The sequence below is a fragment of the Pseudophryne corroboree genome, unplaced genomic scaffold, assembly GCF_028390025.1.
Source record: "Pseudophryne corroboree isolate aPseCor3 unplaced genomic scaffold, aPseCor3.hap2 scaffold_1827, whole genome shotgun sequence".
Taxonomy (NCBI): domain Eukaryota; kingdom Metazoa; phylum Chordata; class Amphibia; order Anura; family Myobatrachidae; genus Pseudophryne; species Pseudophryne corroboree.
This window is the reverse complement of record NW_026968464.1, coordinates 47,965-62,139: the sequence shown is the minus strand read 5'-3', so window position 1 is coordinate 62,139 and position 14,175 is coordinate 47,965. Positions and strand designations below refer to the sequence as shown.

The 14,175-nt window shown below is 38.9% G+C and overlaps 2 non-coding genes across 2 annotated transcripts; both read right to left on the bottom strand.

Annotated features, from left to right (window-relative positions):
* Nucleotides 1-13,282: 13,282 nt before the first annotated feature.
* Nucleotides 13,283-13,445, bottom strand: LOC135003052 (U1 spliceosomal RNA). The gene has a single exon (XR_010204138.1). It is a non-coding gene; the product is annotated as a U1 spliceosomal RNA (small nuclear RNA).
* Nucleotides 13,446-13,597: 152 nt separating this feature from the next.
* Nucleotides 13,598-13,761, bottom strand: LOC135003031 (U1 spliceosomal RNA). The gene has a single exon (XR_010204120.1). It is a non-coding gene; the product is annotated as a U1 spliceosomal RNA (small nuclear RNA).
* Nucleotides 13,762-14,175: the final 414 nt, after the last annotated feature.

The window sequence follows — 14,175 nt, the reverse complement described above, 5'->3', positions numbered from 1 at the left end:
GAGTACTGCAATGGAAGCATGCTGGGCCCATAACCCAGAGGTAGGCAGATTGAAACTATCCTCTGCTATATGCATTTTTTTTTTGTTAATTAAAGTAATCCAAAACTGGGATTGATATTTTTGCTCTTTTATTTTTACTTAAAGTACAATAACTTTTATTATTTTAATTTGTTTTAATAGTATATTGACAGTATTGTTTTCTTTCAAAAATCCACTTAATTTTCTTTACCCTATTATTCAAATGGTAATTGACAAAAACAAACTACATTGTCACCAGAAGAGCAATACAAAATGTACAAGTGATATATTAAAATCATCTTTCCAGCTTGAATTTCAATGATGCATTGGGGCAACGATTTTGTGAGAAACCTCTTCACCCTTAAATAAAGATTTTCTTAATTCCTTACCTGTGTGCTAATTAGATATCACCTTGTTTTCACATTAAACAGACTTCCACATGAGAAAGCAGCAAGGATGCAGTGGCGTTAATGTTTCCTGGTGTCAACCTGTATTATTTCAGTAGATATTGAAATGAGGATGCATCTTGCTGCCTTTCCAATGAAGCATGTTTAATTTAGTAATAGGTGAAAAACCATCCCTACAAAGGTGTTAATCAGATACTTGGCTTTGTGGACTCTTTTCAGAGAACAAATTTGTTAGCATAAAAATAAAGCCAGAAAATGAAGAGCTGTTTAATCACTCAATTGGATTTTTCTGCCAGCATATTTCTTTTTCTCTGCAACCCACTGCTAAATTGTGCTTCCTAGCTGTTTTTTTTATAAAATCACTTAATCAAATCTAACTGATTACATCAGAGTAGGCCAGGTACCCTACACCATAAGAGAGGGTTTGAAATTTTGACTTGTCTACTTAAATATCACCAAAATCTGATCACAAGGTCAATTACGTCCCTGGGTGGGATTGAACCACCAACTTTTTGGTTAATAGCCGTACACACTAACTGATTGCGCTACAGCGACACTTTGTGAAAGTACATACTGACAAAGGCTAATAAGCATTCATCTAGAACGTTTCCTAGAAAAACTTTAAATAGTCAATAATCTGGAGAGTTTTTGTAAGATGTTTCTTCCATCAACCAATGAAGAAACACATTGGTACTTTCCCATGATGAGTGAGTGCTTCAGGATCTCTTGCACTTACATGTGCAGCAGAGTACTCTAATGGAAGCATGCTGGGTCCATAACCCAGAGGTAGGCAGATTGAAATTATCCTCTGCTATATGCATTTTTTTTTTGTTAATTAAAGTAATCCAAAACTGGGATTGATATTTTTGCTCTTTTTATTTTACTTAAAGTACAATAACTTTTACCTTTTTAATTTGTTTTAATAGTATATAGACAGTATTGTTTTCTTTCAAAAATCCACTTAATTTTCTTTACCCGATTATTAAAATGGTAATTGACAAAAACAAACTACATTGTCACCAGAAGAGCAATACAAAATGTACAAGTGATATATTAAAATCATCTTTCCAGCTTGAATTTCAATGATGCATTGGGGCAACGATTTTGTGAGAAACATCTTACCCTTAAATAAAGATTTTCTTAATTCCTTACCTGTGTGCTAATTAGATATCACCTTGTTTTCACATTAAACAGACTTCCACATGAGAAAACAGCAAGGATGCAGTGGCGTTAATGTTTCCTGGTGTCAACCTGTATTATTTCAGTAGATATTGAAATGAGGATGCATCTTGCTGCCTTTCCAATGAAGCAAGTTTAATTTAGTAATAGGTGAAAAACCATCCCTACAAAGATGTTAATCCGATACTTGGCTTTGTGGACACTTTTCAGAGAATAAATTAGTTAGCATAAAAATAAAGCCAGAAAATGAAGAGCTGTTTAATCACTCAATTGGATTTTTCTGCCAGCATATTTCATTTTCTCTGCAAACCACTGCTAAATTGTGCTTCCTAGCTGTTTTTTGATAAAATCACTTAATCAAATCTAACTCTGATTACATCAGAGTAGGCCAGGTACCCTACACCATAAGAGGGGGTTTGAAATTTTGACTTGTCTACTTAAAGATCACCAAAATCTGATGACAAGGTCAATAACATCCCTGGGTGGGATTGAACCACCAACCCTTTGGTTAATAACCAAACACACTAACCGATTGCACCACAGAGACACTTTGCAAAAGTACATACTGACAAAGGCTAATAAGCATTCATCTAGAACGTTTTCCTAGAAAACTTTAAAAAGTCAATAATCTGGAGAGTTTTTGTAAGATGTTTCTTCCATCAACCAATGAAGAAACACATTGGTACTTTCCCATGATGAGTGAGTGCTTCAGAATCTCTTGCACTTACATGTGCAGCAGAGTACTGCAATGGAAGCATGCTGGGCCCCTTAACCCAGAGGTAGGCAGATTGAAACTATCCTCTGCTATATGCATTTTTTTTTTGTTAATTAAAGTAATCCAAAACTGGGATTGATATTTTTGCTCTTTTATTTTTACTTAAAGTACAATAACTTTTACCATTTTCATTTGTTTTAATAGTATATTGACAGTATTGTTTTCTTTCAAAAATCCACTTAATTTTCTTTACCCTATTATTAAAATGGTAATTGACAAAAACAAACTACATTGTCACCAGAAGAGCAATACAAAATGTACAAGTGATATATTAAAATCATCTTTCCAGCTTGAATTTCAATGATGCATTGGGGCAACGATTTTGTGAGAAACATCTTCACCCTTAAATAAAGATTTTCTTAATTCCTTACCTGTGTGCTAATTAGATATCACCTTGTTTTCACATTAAACAGACTTCCACATGAGAAAGCAGCAAGGATGCAGTGGCGTTAATGTTTCCTGGTGTCAACCTGTATTATTTCAGTAGATATTGAAATGAGGATGCATCTTGCTGCCTTTCCAATAAAGCAAGTTTAATTTAGCAATAGGTGAAAAACCATCCCTACAAAGATGTTAATCAGATACTTGGCTTTGTGGACACTTTTCAGAGAACAAATTTGTTAGCATAAAAATAAAGCCAGAAAATGAAGAGCTGTTTAATCACTCAATTGGATTTTTTTGCCAGCATATTTCTTTTTCTCTGCAAACCGCTGCTAAATTGTGCTTCCTAGCTGTTTTTATAAAATCACTGAATCAAATCTAACTCTGATTACATCAGAGAAGGCCAGGTACCCTACACCATAACAGGGGTTTTTGAAATTTTGACTTGTCTACTTAAAGATCACCAAAATCTGATAACAAGGTCAATTACATCCCTGGGTGGGATTGAACCACCAACCTTTTGGTTAATAGCCGTACACACTAACTGATTGCGCCACAGCGACACTTTGCAAAAGTACATACTGACAAAGGCTAATAAGCATTCATCTAGAACGTTTCCTAGAAAAACTTTAAATAGTCAATAATCTGGAGAGTTTTTGTAAGATGTTTCTTCCATCAACCAATGAAGAAACACATTGGTACTTTCCCATGATGAGTGAGTACTTCAGGATCTCTTGCAATTACATGTGCAGCAGAGTACTGTAATGGAAGCATGCTGGGTCCATAGCCCAGAGGTAGGCAGATTGAAACTATCCTCTGCTATATGCGTTTTTTTTTGTTAATTAAAGTAATCCAAAACTGGGATTGATATTTTTGCTCTTTTATTTTTACTTAAAGTACAATAACTTTTACCATTTTCATTTGTTTTAATAGTATATTGACAGTATTGTTTTCTTTCAAAAATCCACTTAATTTTCTTTACCCGATTATTAAAATGGTAATTGACAAAAACAAACTACATTGTCACCAGAAGAGCAATACAAAATGTACAAGTGATATATTAAAATCATCTTTCCAGCTTGAATTTCAATGATGCATTGGGGCAACGATTTTGTGAGAAACATCTTCACCCTTAAATAAAGATTTTCTTAATTCCTTACCTGTGTGCTAATTAGATATCACCTTGTTTTCACATTAAACAGACTTCCACATGAGAAAGCAGCAAGGATGCAGTGGCGTTAATGTTTCCTGGTGTCAACCTGTATTATTTCAGTAGATATTCAAATGAGGATGCATCTTGCTGCCTTTCCAATGAAGCAAGTTTAATTTAGTAATAGGTGAAAAACCATCCCTACAAAGGTGTTAATCAGAAACTTGGCTTTGTGGACACTTTTCAGAGAACAAATTTGTTAGCATAAAAATAAAGCCAGAAAATGAAGAGCTGTTTAATCACTCAATTGGATTTTTTTGCCAGCATATTTCTTTTTCTCAGCAACCCACTGCTAAATTGTGCTTCCTAGCTGTTTTTATAAAATCACTGAATCAAATCTAACTCTGATTACATCAGAGAAGGCCAGGTACCCTACACCATAAGAGGGGGTTTGAAATTTTGACTTGTCTACATAAAGATCACCAAAATCTGATAACAAGGTCAATTACATCCCTGGGTGGGATTGAACCACCAACCTTTTGGTTAATAGCCTTACACAGTAACTGATTGCGCCACAGCAACACTTTGCAAAAGTCCATACTGACAAAGGCTAATAAGCATTCATCTAGAACGATTCCTAGAAACATTTTAAAAAGTCAATAATGTGGAGAGTTTTTGTAAGATGTTTCTTCCATCAACCAATGAAGAAACACATTGGTACTTTCCCATGATGAGTGAGTGCTTCAGGATCTCTTGCACTTACATGTGCAGCAGAGTACTGTAATGGAAGCATGCTGGGTCCATAACCCAGAGGTAGGCAGATTGAAACTATCCTCTGCTATATGCATTTTTTTTTTGTTAATTAAAGTAATCCAAAACTGGGATTGATATTTTTGCTCTTTTATTTTTACTTAAAGTACAATAACTTTTACCATTTTAATTTGTTTTAATAGTATATTGACAGTATTGTTTTCTTTCAAAAATCCAATTAATTTTCTTTACCCGATTATTAAAATGGTAATTGACAAAAACAAACTACATTGTCACCAGAAGAGCAATACAAAATGTACAAATGATATATTAAAATCATCTTTCCAGCTTGAATTTAAATGATGCATTGGGGCAACGATTTTGTGAGAAACATCTTCACCCTTAAATAAAGATTTTCTTAATTCCTTACATGTGTGCTAATTAGATATCACCTTGTTTTCACATTAAACAGACTTCCACATGAGAAAGCAGCAAGGATGCAGTGGCGTTAATGTTTCCTGGTGTCAACCTGTATTATTTCAGTAGATATTGAAATGAGGATGCATCTTGTTGCCTTTCCAATGAAGCAAGTTTAATTTAGTAATAGGTGAAAAACCATCCCTACAAAGATGTTAATCAGATACTTGGCTTTGTGGACACTTTTCAGAGAACAAATTTGTTAGCATAAAAATAAAGCCAGAAAATGAAGAGCTATTTAATCACTCAATTGGATTTTTTTGCCAGCATATTTCTTTTTCTCTGCAACCCACTGCTAAATTGTGCTTCCTAGCTGTTTTTATAAAATCACTGAATCAAATCTAACTCTGATTACATCAGAGAAGGCCAGGTATCCTACACCATAACAGGGGTTTTCGAAATTTTGACTTGTCTACATAAAGATCACCAAAATCTGATAACGAGGTCAATTACGTCCCTGGGTGGGATTGAACCACCAACCTTTTGGTTAATAGCCTTACACAGTAACTGATTGCACCACAGCAACACTTTGCAAAAGTCTATACTGACAAAGGCTAATAAGCATTCATCTAGAACGATTCCTAGAAACATTTTAAAAAGTCAATAATGTGGAGAGTTTTTGTAAGATGTTTCTTCCATCAACCAATGAAGAAACACATTGGTACTTTCCCATGATGAGTGAGTGCTTCAGGATCTCTTGCACTTACATGTGCAGCAGAGTACTGTAATGGAAGCATGCTGGGTCCATAACCCAGAGGTAGGCAGATTGAAACTATCCTCTGCTATATGCATTTTTTTTTTGTTAATTAAAGTAATCCAAAACTGGGATTGATATTTTTGCTCTTTTATTTTTACTTAAAGTACAATAACTTTTACCATTTTAATTTGTTTTAATAGTATATTGACAATATTGTTTTCTTTCAAAAATCCACTTAATTTTCTTTACCCGATTATTAAAATGGTAATTGACAAAAACAAACTACATTATCACCAGAAGAGCAATATAAAATGTTCAAGTAATATATTAAAATCATCTTTCCAGCTTGGATTTCAATGATGCATTGGGGCAACGATTTTGTGAGAAACATCTTCACCCTTAAATAAAGATTTTCTTAATTCCTTACCTGTGTGCTAATTAGATATCACCTTGTTTTCACATTAAACAGACTTCCACATGAGAAAACAGCAAAGATGCAGTGGCGTTAATGTTTCATGGTGTCAACCTGTATTATTTCCGTAGATATTGAAATGAGGATGCATCTTGCTGCCTTTCCAATGAAGCAAGTTTAATTTAGTAATAGGTGAAAAACCATCCCTACAAAGATGTTAATCAGATACTTGGCTTTGTGGACACTTTTCAGAGAACAAATTTGTTATCATAAAAATAAAGCCAGAAAATGAAGAGCTGTTTAATCACTCAATTGGATTTTTCTGCCAGCATTTTTCTTTTTCTCTGCAACTCACTGCTAAATTGTGCTTCCTAGCTGTTTTTTTTATAAAATCACTTAATCAAATCTAACTCTGATTACATCAGAGAAGGCCAGGTACCCTACACCATAAGAGGGGGTTTGCAATTTTGACTTGTCTACTTAAATATCACCAAAATCTGATCACAAGGTCAATCACGTCCCTGGGTGGGATTGAACCACCAACCTTTTGATTAATAGCTGAACACACTAACCGATTGCGCCACAGACACACTTTGCAAAAAGTAAATACTGACAAAGACTAATAAGCATTCATCTAGAACGTTTCCTAGAAAAACTTTAAAAAGTCAATAATCTGGAGAGTTTTTGTAAGATGTTTCTTCCAGCAACCAATGAAGAAACACATTGGTACTTTCGCATGATGAGTGAGTGCTTCAGGATCTCTTGCACTTACATGTGCAGCAGAGTACTGTAATGGAAGCATGCTGGGTCCATAACCCAGAGGTAGGCAGATTGAAACTATCCTTTGCTATATGCATTTTTTTTTGTTCATTAAAGTAATCCAAAACTGGGATTGATATTTTAGCTTTTATTTTTACTTAAAGTACAATAACTTTTACCATTTTAATTTGTTTTAATAGTATATTGACAGTATTGTTTTCTTTCAAAAATCCACTTAATTTTCTTTACCCTATTATTAAAATGGTAATTGACAAAAACAAACTACATTGTCACCAGAAGAGCAATACAAAATGTACAAGTGATATATTAAAATCATCTTTCCAGCTTGAATTTCAATGATGCATTGGGGCAACGATTTTGTGAGAAACATCTTCACCCTTAAATAAAGATTTTCTTAATTCCTTACCTGTGTGCTAATTAGATATCACCTTGTTTTCACATTAAACAGACTTCCACATGAGAAAGCAGCAAGGATGCAGTGGCGTTAATGTTTCCTGGTGTCAACCTGTATTATTTCAGTAGATATTGAAATGAGGATGCATCTTGCTGCCTTTCCAATGAAGCAAGTTTAATTTAGTAATAGGTGAAAAACCATCCCTACAAAGATGTTAATCAGATATTTGGCTTTGTGGACACTTTTCAGAGAACAAATTTGTTAGCATAAAAGTAAAGCCAGAAAATGAAGAGCTGTTTAATCACTCAATTGGATTTTTTTGCCAGCATATTTCTTTTTCTCTGCAAACCACTGCTAAATTGTGCTTCCTAGCTGTTTTTATAAAATCACTGAATCAAATCTAACTCTGATTACATCAGAGAAGGCCAGGTACCCTACACCAGGCCTGGCCAACCTGTGGCTCTCCACATGTTGTGAAACTACACATCCCAGCATGCCCTGCTATCGTTTTAGCATTCCCTAATAGCAAAACTGTGGCAAGGCATGATGGGACTTGTAGTTTTACAACAGCTGGAGAGCCACAGGTTGGCCAGGCCTGCCCTACACCATAAGAGGGGTTTTTGAAATTTTGACTTGTCTACTTAAAGATCACCAAAATCTGATAACAAGGTCAATTACGTCCCTGGGTGGGATTGAACCACCAACCTTTTGGTTAATAGCCGTACACACTAACTGATTGCGCCACAGCGACACTTTGCAAAAGTATATACTGACAAAGGCTGATAAGCATTCATCTAGAACGTTTCCAAGAAAAACTTTAAATAGTCAATAATCTGGAGAGTTTTTGTAAGATGTTTCTTCCATCAACCAATGAAGAAACACATTGGTACTTTCCCATGATGAGTGAGTGCTTCAGGATCTCTTGCAATTACATGTGCAGCAGAGTACTGTAATGGAAGCATGCTGGGTCCATAGCCCAGAGGTAGGCAGATTGAAACTATCCTCTGCTATATGCATTTTTTTTTGTTAATTAAAGTAATCCAAAACTGGGATTGATATTTTTGCTCTTTTATTTTTACTTAAAGTACAATAACTTTTACCATTTTAATTTGTTTTAATAGTATATTGACAGTATTGTTTTCTTTCAAAAATCCACTTAATTTTCTTTACCCGATTATTAAAATGGTAATTGACAAAAATAAACTGATGAGGATACTACTGCAGTCTTTGTTTCGTCTGTACCCGCTGAAAGAGCAGCAAAAGGTGGAGATCTTGATGGGACAGTTGAAAGGGCTTGCACTTAGAGAGGTTACTTCCTGGCCTACTGAAGAGAAGAAGACTGTGGACCAGATCCTCAACAGGCTTGCTACCACATTTGACACAAGGACAGTGTCAGAACTTAAAATGCACTTCTTTGCTCGAAAGCAACAACCAGGAGAGTCACTACGGGGCTATGCCCTCAGCTTTCAGGAAGCACTCAGAGATGTTCAGCAAGCAGACCCTGAGGAAGTGCATGACAAAGAGAAAATGTAATTGGACCAGTTCACTGAAGGTGCAAGGGGCGAATTTGTAAAAACTCAGCTGCGACTATTGAGATTGCAGAAGCCTGGAAGCACATTCCTGGATTTTAAAGAGGCTGCGATTAAAGTTCTAGGCTCCAGTCTTACTTCAGGGGCTGTTCCACAAGAGTCTATTCCAGAGATGCCACGGTATCAAGAGAATTCTGATGCCCAGGAGTCAAGTTTTAAAGGAGCTACTTACCCACCTACAGTAAAAGGAGTGACAGTGCCATGTTCAAAGACATGCATATTTGACTCTTCTAGTGAGTTACGAAGTCTGCTGGCTGAACTGACACGTGGTGTGACAGAGATGCGCAGAGACCTGCAGATTCTGAAGAGACAGCAGGCACTGCTCCATGAAGAAATGGAATGGTGCCAGGAGAGGAGACCACTGAACAGTTCCCAATGGGACCTACATAGAAACAGGGAGACACTTTTTTCCAACCACTTTGCCTCCCAAAGGCGACCCATTTTTCAAAGCTGTGAAGGAAGCAGACAAATTAAGAGAGAATTTGAGCAGCCAGATCATTTAAACTCCAAATTCATGTGGTTAACCCGTTATGTTAGCCAATGCCCGGTGGTTCAAGTTTGCATCAATGGAGTCTCAATGCCCACTCTCTTAGACACTGGATCACAAGTGACCACAATACAAGCAACACAGTTTGAGCAGCATTGGACTGAGGAACAGATGTTTCCGTCAACTTCCACATTGATAAACCCGATTGCAAGCAATGGGCACTGCATCCCTTGCAAAGGATACTGGGAAGCTGAAATTCAAATCGGACGAACAGTGCTACCACAGCAAGGCATCACCACTGCCCAAGATGATGGATTGCCTCCAGTGATAGTGGGCATGAATGTGTTGCGGAACTGCTGTGAGGAGCTCGTAGCAGCACTCCAAGGAGAGTTTCAAACTGACAAGCTCCAGGAGAAACAAGGCCTTCAACCTGGGATAGCCAAACAAAAGGGAAGAATGATAACAGAATTATCTGTAAGAGAGGAACATGAAAAAAATAAGGCTAGCCAAATAATGATAGAAATGCCCATCTCCAGTGTCCAGATTATCCGAAAGAATGCTTCAATGTTAGGCATGAATAATATAGCATCCAGTTCTAGAAACTGTGAGCAACCTATTCAAGGAACCAGTTTTGACCACCTGCAAGATAAAAGTCAGATGATAAGACACCTCAAAGCCTTACTGAAGATTGGGAAATACCTGACCAAGCGACAAAGGCAAGAATCCTCGCCAGAACTCCTGAAGTTGTTGAGACAGCGAGAAAGGCTGTTTGAAGAGAAAGGACAGTTGGTTCGATGTAGTGTGGATCCTAATACTCATTATAGGATCAGTCAACTTGTAATTCCAAGACAAAGTGCTTGTTATGTGCTTGAAGAATATCACGACAAGTCAGGTCACCCTGGGTGCAAAAGGATGGAAACAAGCATCTGGAAAAAGTTCTTTTGGGTTGAAATGAGGGAAGACATCAAGAGATGGTGCCGAAACTGTCCAACCTGTTCTGTAAGAAGAACCTTGCTGCCTCTTTCTCTCCAGAATCCATTGTCCCAAACCAGCTGTGATACTGAATCCCAAGATGGAATGGAAGAGGCTCATAAAATGTATTTACAGCAGACTAAGGTGGTTTGTCACCGACAAGGAGGCAAGAAGACTAGGGCTTGCAAAACAGAAAACCACCATAGTCAGCTGCAGTTTTGTACAGCATGTCCCAAAGACAGTTTAGAAAGAGTTCAATACTCATCCATGGCAGGGGGGTTGAGGTTTCCTAGACAAACTTTTCAAGACCATATACTGTCCAGATTTCAACCGATTGCTCCAGGAGCATGTGTTAATGTACTATAGCACAAAAGGAATTATACCTATCAGATACTGATGTTAAAAATGTTGATAAATGTTAATGTTTCAGACATAATCTGTGTTCACTAATGAATGTGACTGGATATAGTGAGAAGTTTATATAGGGATAAAACCAAAATGCGTGAGGACACGCATGTTTTGGGGGGGGGGCACGTGTGATATCCCATAACAACAAGGACATTTTTGACAACAGTGTAGTTGCCTGTGCCATTTTAAATAAAGTTTATTTAAAAGAAAATTGAACAGCAGTTTGAGAAGTCAGTTGGAGCCATGGTGAGGAAAGAGCTGGCGACGCCATTACGCAGAGATGAGCAGCTGAGAGAGGGGAGACAAATAAGCTGAAAATTGCATGAGAGAGTAAGCAGTAGTGCAAAATACAGCAGTGGAAGTGCAGCAATTAACAAGTAAGAACGCCATGACACTCTCAGCCAAGAGAGTGCACAGCAAGTGTCAGAGACAGGAGAGTATAAAGCCTTTATACCAATGCTGACTGGCCTACATCTGAGGGGAAACTGCCTCAGAAACATCTATTGACTGGGTGAGATAAATCCATATTTATACTGAAACCTACTCCACTGCAAAGGACATTATCCTATATTTACTATACCTATGCAGCGATTTACATGGGAAGCAGCTCCAGTTTGTTTTAAACAATCATCTTTACTACACAGAGCTACAATATTTTGTTCACAGCTAAAGGAGACAATAGCTGCATATAACTATGTAACAACATAACCGGGCCCCAACGTGCACATAGAGACTCCCTGCAGTGACACCAATGTTATCTGGGACTTAAATATTGTCTGCATAAGTTGATTTCTATTACTAAGCAACATAGTATTAATCTCAGATTTAGTTATATTACCATTTGTGTAATGACTTAAAGTGTATATGGTGTCTGTGTTTAAGTTGCTTGAATCAAATCTTTCCCTTCCCTACTGTAATCAGTTCCTTTTCTGAGTTATGTGGTAAACCATTTATTCTTTCATACAAAGCCCTGCCTGCCTTTCTTTGTGTCTGGGGAAACCTTGCCTCTCTGCCAGGAATAGAGAAGAGCTGCTGCTGAAGGAGGAATAGTCCATCAAGGTATCCCTGACCTGTTCCACATAGTTTACACACTTGTTATACCGGGGTGTTACATTGTGTGTGACTGACCTTAGGAAGAAACCGGAGCCTCAGCTGCAGTGACCCAGCAACCAGGGCACGGGAGTATACAGTGCCGCTGGGAGTGATGAAGCTGCAGTAAAGATGTCTATTAGACCTAGCCTGCTGCAGCCCTTGTAGATTCTCATAAAAAAAGTTCTTCTTTTCTTGTCAAAATTAATAGCTAAGAATAGGCTGCTTGAGGCAGGCCCCTGTTAAGTGGCCTGCTACTGAAGGCAACAACTACAAACTGAGCTCCCTGTTCATGGAAGCGGGGTTATAGAGGAGAATGCGCTGAGCATCTTGGGAACAGTCAAAAGCTTTGAGCCGGTTGGTGCCTCAGATCAAGATCCTACTCTACACCCCAATGTGAATCCTTGTGGAGTCCAGTGTACCCCACAGAAGAAATTAATGTGTCACACCCATTGGCAGCAACCTTAGAATAGCTGCTGATGGGCACAATTGAGAAAGGAAGGGGGGGGGACATTTGAATCCAGCACATAGATGCAATTCAAATATGTAATTTGAACCTTCCTATTTTAAAATATAATGGATGAACCTCACCCTGTGAGAACAATCTTCATGATATAGAGATCTCATATGCAAAATAAGTATGAGTTGGGATAGGGCTGGGGAGGGTGGCTGCTCGGGCAGCCCCTCCCCCGTCAAGTTAAGGAGATTCAACTGAGGAAGCACAAGGGAACTCTCGTCTGGGGACAACAACTGCAGGGAGACCACATCTTTTCAGATGAACATGGGAGGGCGGAAGGCTGCCTAATACTGAAGCACCATCAAATATCAAACCATATGCAATAACTAGTACAAGCATTCCTGGGGGAAGGTCTGCAGGAGACGAATTTGCATACGGTGATGTCATCCAAGCAGTGGGCCAAAGTTGGCTGGAACCCTCATCTGCATATGAAAAGAGAAAAGGGTTATGCAGGGCATGGCGGCATTTTGCGGCGCTTGGATGACCCCTAGTTCGCATTAAACACCTCCACCCTCCTTCGGTGTGGGGCTCATGTTGACTATGCCCCAGCCCCTGAAGCATTCAAGCTGATTTCTTGCAGCAGCTGGGCACTGTAACAGCTCCAGAGCTGCTCTGTAAGGCAAATAAAAGGGTGTGGGCCCTGCAGCACTACCTGTAGTTCGCATTGTGCGTTGGAAGGCACAAAGTAAGCAGACGGGAGAAGTCAGGATAGTGCGCAAGGGCATAGAAGGGAGCGGCTCAAGAAAAGAGAAGTGGAAACAGACAGCAAACTAGGCTGGAGAGAGACCTGAGACAAAGAGATCTGAATTATACGAGAGCCGACCAGGGGAAACACAAATTATGCAGTCAAGTTTCCCACATTTGGGGAAATCGCAGGGGCAGCACAGCCAGAGTGCAATGGGTGAGCCTTGCCCTGGGAGAAGCACCTTCAAGATCATAGTATCTCACCTGGCAGGTAAATAGGAGTTGGGCTAGAGCTGGGGAGGGTCGCTGCACGGGCACCCCCCTGTCAAGTGAAGGAGATCCAACTGAGGCAGCACAATGGAACTCTCGAAAGAAGAACAAGGCTAGAGGAAGATCTGAGACAAAGAAATCTGACTTTTACCAGAGCTGACCAGCGGAAAACACAAACACAGTCCCCCACTACCACAAATAATGCAGGCGAGTTTCCCACATTTGGGGAAATCACAGGGGTCAGCATACCCAGAATGCAATGAATGAACCTCACCCTGGGTGAACAATCTTCATGACCATGGTGTCTCCTATGCAAAATAAGTATGATTTGGGATAGGGCTGGGGAGGGCCGCTGCTCAGGCACATCTCTGTCAAGTAAAGGAAATTCAACTGAGGCAGCACAAGGGAACTCTCATCTGGGGACAACAACTGCAGGGAGAACACATATTTTCAGATGAACATGGGAGGGCAGAAGGCTGCCTAATACTGAAGCACCCCCAAACAACAAACCAAATGCAACAACTAGTGCAAGCATTCCTGGGGGAAGGCCTGCAGCAGATGGATTTGCATATGGTGATGTTATCCAAGCAGTGGGTCAAAGTTGGCTTCAACCCTCATCTGCATATGAAAAGAGAAAAGGGGCGTGCAGGGCATGGCGGCCTTTTGCGCTGCTTGGATGACCCCTAGATCGCATTAAACACCCCCACCCTCCTTTGGTGTGGGGCTCATGTTGGCCATG